We start from the raw sequence: 11855 nt of genomic DNA on the forward strand, positions 1-11855 counted from the left end.
CCAGAGAGCAGATATTGTTATACACTCGGTCTACATTTAGTCTTATTTAGTCCTAGTCTTATAGCTACTGTATAATCTTCTGTGTAAGCAGAAGAAATACCTCACATATGCACTCTGCAAATACACACTCCTCTCTCTCCTACTCACACACTGTCTGTGCTTTGACTTAACCTATAATTTCTGCTGCCTTGCCTTTCCACTGGGCTGGTTTCACTGGGTCGAAGTGCAGATTTTCCTCTTTTATGTTTCTCCCTTTTTGTCTCTTTCCCTCTTTTTAATTCATACTTATCGTATTGGGTTAAAGTTGCTTCACACAGGCAACAAAATGGGTCAAGTATATATATATATATATATATATATATATATATATATATATATATATATATATATATATATATATATAATATGGCTCTAGCAGATCAGATTTCTCATACTGTGCAAATATAGGGATTTGCAGTCTGAAGTTCTTAACTAGTTACATTCCAAAAATGATTATTTTGTCTCAGTGTCTCAACTTGTCAACTACAAATTAACCACACCTAAAACCATATCCTGCTTTATCATATTTTTTTTCTTCATAGGACCATCATTTATCAATGAACATAACCTTCGGCTGGAATAAGGTCCAGATTTGGATAAATGGTTCAGAAAATTGATGAACAAAAGGGAAATAAACATCAGGTTGTACTCAATAAGATTGTTAAATAGTGACTGACATCATCAATTCATCATGAAACTGAGGTCGTAAATCAAGTGTGCCATAGGGTTATTTTCTCATTGACTTCAGTTCTGTAGGACTTCCTTTTGCAGCCCTTTTTGCCTCCCCCTGCTGGCCCTTAGAAAGAATGCAGGTTTAATGCACTTCTGCGTTGGCTTCACTTTTTTGGTCTTGTAAACTAACTTTTTTAATATACAGCTTGTCTATTTATAAGATACAGGACACTCACTCCTTTTGTCTACTCCACACCCAGAAGCTAGTTCAGAAACAGTGGAATAAACAATAAATAAAATGTATTCTAAAGCCAGAATTTATGTTTACATGCAGGGTGATTTATTCCACAGTGCTCATGGCCTTGTTCTAAAGACGACAACAAATCCATCAGTGAGCTTTATTTGCCTGTGTATACAGTGTTTTGATTCAGATCAAGATAGCAGTTAAGCTCTGGACAGTGGAGCATATTTGCACAACTACATAAATAAAACTTTTCCTGTTGTTTTTCCGTGGGCAACCATAAGGTTTTAAAATAGCCTAATTTACGCAGGCTTCTGGTAAACTACATTTATGCGATCTGAAAAGGCAGATAGGCCCAGTCCCAGGGGTGGTACGCAATCAGATAAAGCTATCGAGGGAACAAATTAGTCAGATGACACAAGAGCAGGAGTTTCATCATTTTTCATCATCATATCTTAGAATTTTTGAAAAGATAAAAACAGAAGACAGATTTATGGGGAGGATGAACATGTTTGGATAAAGAGTTAAAGGTTTTCGTGGCTCTGTTTTAGATGAACATACACTCACATGGACAGTGTACACAGACATGCATTCAACACAAGGGAAAAGTCAAAAGTAACTCAAGTGCATGCTCTGCTGCTGATAGATGAGCAGTCTCTGAGATGAACACACACACACACACACACACACACACACACACACACACACACACACACACACACACACACACACACACACACCAAACTGTGGAATGTGACACCTTGATCCTACCTCACTTCATACCAACCCCACAGTGCCACACAGGCCACCAACAGCTGTCATAAAACCTTTAAATTTCACCCTTTTTTCATCATTTTAAAGACCGGACTGCAGCAATTATGGAAATGTCCTTACGACAACATAACATACAGCATCAGTTTGAAAGAAGAAAAAAAAAAAAAAAAAACTAATGTAGATCTTTGCAACAGGTCAGAGAATCTATACCAATGAGGGCTGCAGCTAGTAATTATTTTATTTGCTAACCTTCTCAAAATGCCAGTGATTTGACATCTGCAAATATCTTGTTTATTGATTCCACAATTGTTTAAAATGAAGAAAAGCAGTGAATAATCATGTTATAATTTTGCGTTTCATTGTAAAATTACATAAGATAGTCAAACAAGCTCCTTCCTTAGTGTCTTGTTCTGAGCCCAAAGTCTCAGTGTTACACAAATGCAGACAAGTCTAACAATCTAAACGTCTGAAAGAACAAAGTTAATGTGTAAAAGTGTTTAGCCAGGAAATAACCAGGAGGAAATGAGGACACAAAAGCAAAAAAAAAAAAAAAAGAAGCATTTTAGATTAAGTTTTATACTTACAGATCTGCTTTTGATTGTAAATGTAGAGTCATCACTCTCCTTCGGTCTACCTCACACAGCCTTGAGAACTCACATCACCATCCAGCCTCACAGAGTCTGAGTTATTGCTCCTTTGCCCCTTTCTCAAACAGTTCTAGCAAGCTGGCTAAAACCAGGAACTCTAAACTGAATCATCCCTCCTCTCGCAAACAGATTCAGCTGGGCTGTTGGACATTTCAGACTGATTACCACAGTATCCAAATGCACATATCTATACAAACAGCCACACTGCCAGCCCAACAGCTTTCTCTGCCATGACAGAGTACATGTAGACCGAGACCCAAGTCAGCATGCATCTTAAATACCTCTTAAAAGATCAAACGTCCTGTATAGATGCTGTAGTTAGGATTAAGATTTCCCGCCACCTTTAAGGCAGTGTGGTGCAGCTGTTGCACCAGCATCCCAACCATATTCGTGCGCTTTACCGTGGGTAAACATTAGGAGAGTATGCCACCTGTCATAGCCCCCTGCTGTGCGGACGTCTCACTCCAACACAAAAGCCAGTGTTTTCTTTGAGTATGCGAGCACAGGTGGCTGGAGGAGGCAAGGTCGAGTTACAGCAGCAGCTCCCACAGTTCAAACCATCAAGGAGCCAAAGAAGACAGACTACGCCAAACAGAATTTACTGAGTACAGTAAATGCAGCACAGCAAATAATAATGGTACAAAAAGTAATACCTGTTGTTAAACCACAGCTACTTGTTAGTCTCCATAGTCTACTTGGTAGACTATAAAAATAAAGAATTTCTATATATTTTTTAATCTACCTTCAACAGCTGGTTACAGTCTGGCTACTGATTCACTCTTAAATAAGTTTTAACAAGAATTTAGACAGTACATTGACCACATAAAATAATTTTTATGTATAAAACCTCCTGACTATACTGACTTTCTGTCAGATAAACAAACTAATTAAGGCCATTAAGCCACTATTTTTTGTTGAGCACATTTGGCCTTGACATAGTCGAAAAAAATTAATATATGAAAAATTAAATACAAAATTAATCACCATTCGCTGACATCAGTCAATAAATTCCAAACAGGAAAGGACTCCAAAACCCAAGACTGAATCCTAATGTTAAAATTCACCACCAAAACCAACACCTACCTCCCTTTGCTCTCTGTCCTTAAAGTCTCCAACAACACATGGGGGTGTTTCTGGCTCTGTGGACTCTGAGGGGCTGACAGCTGTCTAACCGGAGGTGAGGACCAGCCCCCAAGTCCTAGAGGAACCTGACATGTTCCATCAAATGCACCGTTTTGTTGACTGAACAGTCACAATATTAAGGCTAGACAGGCAGAAGGTTTCCCACCCCCCCATCCCCACCCCTCAGGCATCCCAATTCCTCAGCGGGGCGTAACCCATTCGTTTTATCTGCACCCATCTCCCTCCTGTGTGTACACTGTGAGCGGAACTGAAAGCACAGGAACTCAACTGGTCTGCCATGTCAACAAAGTCTAGATAAATGTACCTTACCTGTGCTTTCTGGTGCCCATCTTTCACTGAATTCTTCTATTTTTATGTTATAGTGTTCATTGTCTTAAACCAGACACTTATTTTATCAAATTTCTTAACAAATTAAAGGACTTTGATCATTATGTAAAACCTGGAAAACCTCTAACCTCATTAACAATGGGTTAATGAAGAGATCAACAGCACTGCAGACCTGCTGATCTAAAGAGAATGCAGCTGGAGTGCAAACTGCCTCCAGTGCTTTTGATGCCAACAGATGTCAGCCTGCATTGTTATATGGATTACTTGAGCCACTCAGCAAACACCTCCAGGTGTGCATTCCACACCAGGAAGGGAAAAGGTGGAAGCCGCTCCTCTGATTCAATAAAAAGTGCTGACTAGTCAAAGAGGAAGACTAGGCTGATGGAACTGGGTTAAGAGCTGATGTATCTTTTTTTAATGGAGCGTCATGAGAAGCTTCTTTACTCTAAAAATGTAATCTGTACTCTTTCACAAAAGTATAGAGCAAGAGCACTCATACTCGAAGGGAAGTACGAGTGTCTAATCTTTGGTCCGAACTGTACACCTGGTCTCCACAGAGTCTTTAATTTTTGGAGGAAGACACAGAAATTAGAGGCCGCTCTACCACATCCCTTACAAAACTCGCAAATAAGGTGTGCAAATATTCACCACAACTGAATCACTAGCAGTTTGGTCCATCTGTACGGAGGCCCAAAGCTGCCAAATCAAAGTAACTAACTAACTAACTAAATAAATAAATAAAGCATTTTATCTGTCAATTAACCAAAAATAACATAGGAACCAAAAACAGGCATTTGTAACACAAATGAAGACTTTGGATTTAATTTGCTCACATATTTTGTATAAATTCCCCAAGTTTGTTTTCATTCCCATTGAATTTTAAATTTTATATTTCTGATTTTTAAATCTACATCTATTTATCTACTTATTTGTGTATTAAATTCCTTTTCCATTTCGCTCTGCGTGTCCATTTCACTATTTTTTATTTATTTATTTTTTGTATTTTTGGTTTTCCTTTTTTTTTTTTTTTTCTTGCGCATCTCTAACATTCACACGATGTCACCAGAATAACAACGGGAAAGTCTGGACATTGTTAAAGTAAGGCACTTAGCTAATCTAGTGAAAAAGATACTGCCAGCCACTAGTATTATAATATTATTCTGTACATTTAATAGCAGATTAACATATTTATTAACTCATTCATTTGTTTTTGAAGAGTTTTGGTGATAACATTACACTCTATACAAGATTCGTGGGTACGTGACAGCATATCTCTTACATTTGCTGTGTTTCTCACAAAATGACAACTAAATGACAGCCTAAAATAGTCCGTTATTTGCCAGTGGATAGCAACAACTTCCATCCTGTGAATTTCCCTCTGGGACCAAAGTTATTCCTATTCTTATTCCTAGTTTCATATCACTGCAAATTAAGCACTTGTGGCAGATGGTTCAACTAAATGGGCATTTTTTTAAAGTCATGGGAATCATTTCAGTAACAACACTAAAACATCTGTCATTTAAAGATGAGAATAACTGAATCTTTAGCACAAACACGAACAGCAAGGTCAAGTTTTACAGCTTGTTAACTGAAAACAAATAAAGACAGGAGTCACATCTTCATTTCCAGCACTTCAAAAGATGTAAGACAGTGATAATCATCCCAAGACTCATTAGAGCTATACTGAATGTTGACTGTGCACCTGATAATTTGTACAAGTAAATGCACATAAGATATCAGCGAATGAGAGGGAGGAAGAGAGAGGGAGTAGCAACAGGGGGAAAAGAATGATAGGGAGGGTGAGGTGTTTCCTGTTTCCATCGCTCTAATTATACCATTCTCTTGAGGATAGGACCTATCAGGAAGAGGAGCTTTGTCATTGACGAACTCCTCAAGGACAAAGTCAAGCTTTTAAGTTTCTTATACCTATTTGTACATCCTGTATCTGATATCATCATGATAACATCATTAAAAAAAAAACACACACACATAGTACTTTCAGATTAGGCTGCAAGGAAACTTCATGCTGATTATTATATAAAATATGTAGAGAAAAAAATAACGTGTGCAGGACAATATTGTTATTTTTTGTGCAAATGTCTATGAATCCAATAATTTTCCTTTAAACAAACAGAATTGGCTGTTTTTACACTCTATCAGCACTTGCTTGAAATTCCAGCAAGTTTCTTCAAAATGATGAGGTAAAAAAGCAAACAGTAAATTTCCATGCTCATTATACCGAGGTTTGTTATGTTGCTGTTGTTGTTGCATTTCCCCCGCCTTTTGCGATTGAGAGCGCCTGTCTCATATAAACTGAGGGTTCACTCAGTCTGTTTGTGAGTTGCTGTCAGAATAATGGTTCCTTCCTGTTTACAGATACAGTGGTGATAGACTCCTGGAAGTTTGAGGCTTTTGAAAGATGTTTGAGGCAAAATTACTTGTAGCCCCCAGAGACATTTCACTAACATTTTATGGGTTAGCATGACACAGTTAAAGCAGCTTTACTGCTCTGCTGTTGAGTTTACAGCATTTTTATGTAATGCTGTAAACTCAACAGCTTATGTATTTTTGTTGTCCTCCTCTAGTGGACAACAAAAATACATAAAAAGACCTACTTATCTACAGTACAGTCAGCACATAAGAACTGTAGCTCGGAAGTCATTTCCTGTACTGTACTACAGTAAAAACTATGTATGTAACAAGCAGCAATACTAGAGTAAGTTTCTACAAACTCTTTGTCTCCATAAACTAAACCAAAAGGCTATATTATTGATAATTCATTTGACAGCCCTGATTTATAATGAGCCTTTGCTTTATCTATTAGTATGCAAAAAAGGAGAGACAAGCAGAGTGGAGAGGTTGGGGGTAGCCAGACAGAAAGAGATGGAGAGAGAGAGAAGACTGCAAGAGTGAAAGAGCCATCCAAGCAGCGTTCATCCAGTGGCTCGCATTGCCTGGCAACCTTACCACCAGAGAGAGAATGTGTACAGTGGCCTGGAGGCTGCTTCTGCTTACTCTCACCCATAGAGATAATTGCTTACAAATACTGGAAAACCCAGTGTGAGAAATTAACATCAAGATGGTCTTATTTGCAACACAGAGTTTTAACTTTTAACAGCAATAATGGGAAATATGAGTTTCCAAAGTTTTTTCTTGTCATGAACTCTGCAACTAACTTTCACGCCATTCCCTGAAAACTAGCATCTAACTCTGATTATAAAGCTGTTTATGTAATGCCAAAGCACTTGTTGTCACTGCTAAACTTATGTGATAAGTCATTACTGTCTAATTTTGGTGTGAAGCTTCAAAGGCTTTAAAATGTGACCAATATGCTCATTTTTGACTCTGCCATTACAGAGTATTTAACTTTTGAGAAGGTGAGTGCAACTCTTACTGCATTGGAAATGCATTTGTCATCAATGCAAGGTGCATTACTTTGTTCTAAATGTCTTAAACAGTGTTCAGCAATACAGTTGGGCATCTGAAGTTTGGTATAATAATTAAGAAATATGTAAAGCTCTCAAGTGAATGGTGTGATCATCTATATTTATCAGCACAATGTTTTTGCCCAGGCTGAAAATTTAAAAAAAGAAAAAGAAATTAAACCTGGCTGAATTTAGAGCTAAGAGAACAGCTTTTCCTTTTTGTATGAGACTTTAGAGTCAGAATTAGTGAACCATTTTCCCTCCAGATTCAGCTGTGCTCAGCTTAGGGCTTAATCAAGTGGAAATTTGGAATAGGGGGTGTGGGGGTGGTTAGGGTTGGGGTGCAGGATAGAATGGAACAATTGTTCAGATAAAGGCCTCATGTTGAGTCCACTTTGATGTCTCTCTGGGGGATGTGCTGGGATTTTACAGTAGCATTTCACTCCATTACTTTTTGCTCACCTCTGGCGAAAACTGCACCCTGCAAGATGATGCAAAATCAGGCCCTGGATATGACTCAGGGCTGTAAGTGCAATATACTACCAGATGTTTAGTGTGACTCCTCTGACCCAGAGTGACCGTCACACATTTGGGAATTTTATATTTCTCAACAATTTGATGTCAAAATGTTGCTGGACACCCAACAATATCCACATTCAAGTGAAATTCCCCTTGCCCCACGTCTATACAAGCAGACGGGCCAGGCTCCCACTGATCTATTGTGCTGCAAAGCCTTTCTCATGCATGTCTTGAATGAAAGCCAGTGTATGGATGGTTTGAGGATAATCACGTTTTCCTGAGACAGGCTTAGCCGCACTAAATAAGCCGCACAGGAAAAAAAAAAAAAAAAGGTGGGTCAAACAAAAGTCTTGTATATTTGTGGGAGAAAAGCTGCAGAATCCAAAAAAAAAAAAAAGCCCTAGAAACTTCGTAAATAGAAATGGAAAGTAGTGCTCGGCAATGCAAAAGAATCTTGAAGCACGAAAAGACAGAGGAGGAGAGTCTTTAAGAGGTCATTTTTTTTCACTATTTAATCATGTTGCACTTGTTGGACGGGACACTTCCTACCTCCGTATTCCGCCCTTCAGCAGGTGCATTTGGGACATTTCAGTGATGCTGTGGCGCCCTGTCTCCGGGAACCGTCTCCTCTCCGCCGGGTGACGCCAAGAAAGTTTCCCATTTGCTGCTGAATCGACGAATCCTCCATGTAAAAACTTTATCGGCAGGTTTGTGCGTAAAATACCAAAAAACTGGAGCGTTTTACGGGCCACCGCCTACGGTACACTAACTTTAGATGGAAGTTGGTAGTTGTCAGTGTTTAGAGCTGCCAGCTTCTCCAAGGCGTACAAAGTAGATATTTGCATTAGGGCGACCCTCCCCTCGCCTTTCAGAGCTGCCATTGTTTGTCTCAGCCGGAGCTCGGATTCGGCCCTTCTCTAAATCCCTGACGGAGAGAGAAGGGAACGCAGCTTTCTGTGAGTCGAGGCTGGCAATTAAAAGGCTCCACAAAGAAACTATTATGCCAACATTTTTATGCACAATACATTAAATAATTGTGGGATTAAATCAGAAGTGTAAAAGAAAATGAGAATTCTGATGCAGCTTTGCACTTTTTCAGTGCCTGCCAACTTTACTAAAATGACAGGTCGGTTTGCAGCTACCACGTGAAAAGCAAAGGTGACGAGCAGACCTCCTGAAACAGCTGCATGCTAAAGACGAGAGGATTTGAGAGTTCTCCTTTATTTAAATCAGATGTCACTGTGTGTGTGTGTGTTTGAACTGCTGTAGGTGCTATACGGAGGGCAAAAACTGTCAAAACAAACAAAAAATAAATGAATGAATAAATAACAAAATGTATCATTTACAGTAGATAGATGCTTTATTGATCCTGAAGGAAATTAGGGAATAGACAGATTAAAGATTAAATGCACCAAAAATTAATAAACGAGGCATTCATTTATAAAATGTGAGATAGATTTAGAGCTACACTCGCTTTTGTATTTACTTACTTGTTATATTATTTTCCATTTACTGTACAGTATTTCACTCTTACCTGGTGTTCAATGCATTTTTGCACTACAAACCACATTCATCCTTTCATATGGAAGCTTGTTTCCACCACTGACATAAAATAAAAAGTCAAAATTTCAATTTACTGACAAACTTCTGAGCCAGTTGAAATTTTGAGATCCTAAACTGAAATATTGACTTTCAGACAGCAAACGCAGAAAAGTTTAATAAATAAATTCAATGACAGAGAAAAGCTTACATACTTTCATTCAGCACTTTTATTGTACACCATTAACCCTTTTACATGCACACACACACACACACACACTGATGGATCCTTCAGAGGTAATTTGGGGTTTAGTGTCTTGCCCAAGGACACTTCAAATAGCGAGGGATTGAACCACTGACCTTTCAATTAGTAGATGACTTGCTCTACCTCCTAAGCTGCCCTGACTGACAATAACATCAGAGTCTCTAAGAAGAGGAGACATCCCACTCTCAGAGCTCTGTGTTTCATATGGGACACTCCACAGGACCCCATGGAGCTGTAGCCCAAAAGGCAATATTCATACAATGTTTTCTGTCAATTTTCATAATGTTTTCTATAAAATCTAATAGATATAATTCAGTTAAATGGTGTAGCAAAAAAGCAGAAACATTCATGTAAGTATTAGGAACTCACAGACCACAAGACACCACTCCTGCTTCAAAGGAGCAGCAGCCATATAGCAGCTTTCATTGTCAACCTCCGCTACCAGCAAAAATATTTGCCTTGCAGCACACACCCATGTTTCAGTTTTGTTTTAAGTACGTGCCTAACATGCGTTGTAGTTATGGTCTGGAAACAGGTGCCACTGAGCGAGAGTGTCCTGCCGGGAAAAGTCATGAATACTAAACTGGCCAATTGGAATATGAGCAGACTGCTACTGTTACCCTCTAATAGAGACTAAAGACATTGGTATTTTTTTTTTTTTAACTTTCAGTTCTGATATATAATTGATACAAATACTAGAAAGAATTAAAATAATAGTTGGGCTTGGGCAGGCTGCAGCCTGTCACAGAGCCTTTGAGCTGAATCCTGTTTATTGAGGGTGAACTCCAGAGTGCCCTCTAGTTGGATTGCAGCATATTTCAGTTCATTGGGATAAATTGGAGAACAAACAGGCCTTCTGTGCATTGGCCCTGTTATTATTTTTGCTACTTTAGCTAAGTCTCACGTCTCTGGGGATCTCCTGACTCGAGGCTCTTGTGATCCTAGTGTTGAAGGCACAAAGTTAAACCCGGGACACAAAAAAGTTTGGAGAAATAAGCAGTTTCTTTAGATTTGATTTTGAAGTTTTGATCTTCCATAACAAACATGCCAACATCTCAGTTTTTGATGTTGGCCTAAAATTTAGCTGTGCCTCATTCTTGATCTCACAAAAAATTGGTTGACCAAAAAAAATGTCATTTGCGCAGAGCTACAGAAAAAAGTTTGAGATTTCTTTTCAGCCACTGATGAAGAAGATATGTTTTGCTCAAAAACATCAAAGCACCTGCTAAATGCACCATGGGGTCAAGCTGTTTAGTTAACCAGTCATCACATTTATCTGCTTTCCAGCTGTAAATTAAAAAAAATAAATAAAAAAATGCTTGATTGGCTTGAATGAAACAGCAGTTCCTGTGTTTTTCCTGGTCTTTTATTTTCTTGCTGTTCAGAAACTGACTTTATTTATACAGAGTAATTGTGTGCTCTTTTACAACAAAAACTGCAATCATCTTGTTTACATACACTAAATTATTTCAACAGATTTAATTATGCTAAACTACAGGGCAGGAAGCAATACTTTATTCCATCTGTTTGGACATCAGGAATCTTTTTTAGGAATCTTTTTTTCCATATTACATGGACATAAAAAAAATCTAAGATTTGGTTACTATCCAGAAGAAAAGTAATAATTATTTTAAAAACAAAAGTTCCTAAATAGCCACAGTACCATTTTCGCTGGAATTGTTCACTTCATTAGATACACCTGTTCAACTGCTCATTTAAACCGAGCATCAGAATGGAGAGGGAAGGTGACTGAACGTGGCATGGTTGTTAGTGCCAGATGAGCTGGTCTGGGTATTTCAGAAACTGCTGGTCTACTGGGATTTTCCCCCGCAGCTATCCTTAGGGTTTACAGGTCCAAAAAAGAGCACCCTGTTGAATCTGTGCCACGAGATTTTCTGAAGGCAAAAAAAGGGGTCTCACCCAGTATTAGCGATGTGTACCTAATAAAGTGGCCGGTGAGTGTACTTACTTGTGCGTGATTAATTATTGCCACCTAGTGGCTGACAGATTGATGAAAAACAGACTAGCATGCAGCTTTAAGGCCCCAGAGTAACAGTGGATCAATTGGTTTGTATCAATTTAAAAGAAGAGTACTTACCCTTTCAGAGCACCTCATGTACTGAATAACTTGTGTGCTTGTTTGTTTTTCTTAAAGCCACACTTCAAACTCTTTGTGATACTTAACACAAAACTGTCACAGAATATAAGCAAATGCTTTACTACCTCAATAAGTTACTTAAATTAGTCAGCTTCTTAATGGATTT

This window comes from Archocentrus centrarchus, chromosome 16, assembly GCF_007364275.1.
Source record: "Archocentrus centrarchus isolate MPI-CPG fArcCen1 chromosome 16, fArcCen1, whole genome shotgun sequence".
Lineage (NCBI taxonomy): Eukaryota > Metazoa > Chordata > Actinopteri > Cichliformes > Cichlidae > Archocentrus > Archocentrus centrarchus.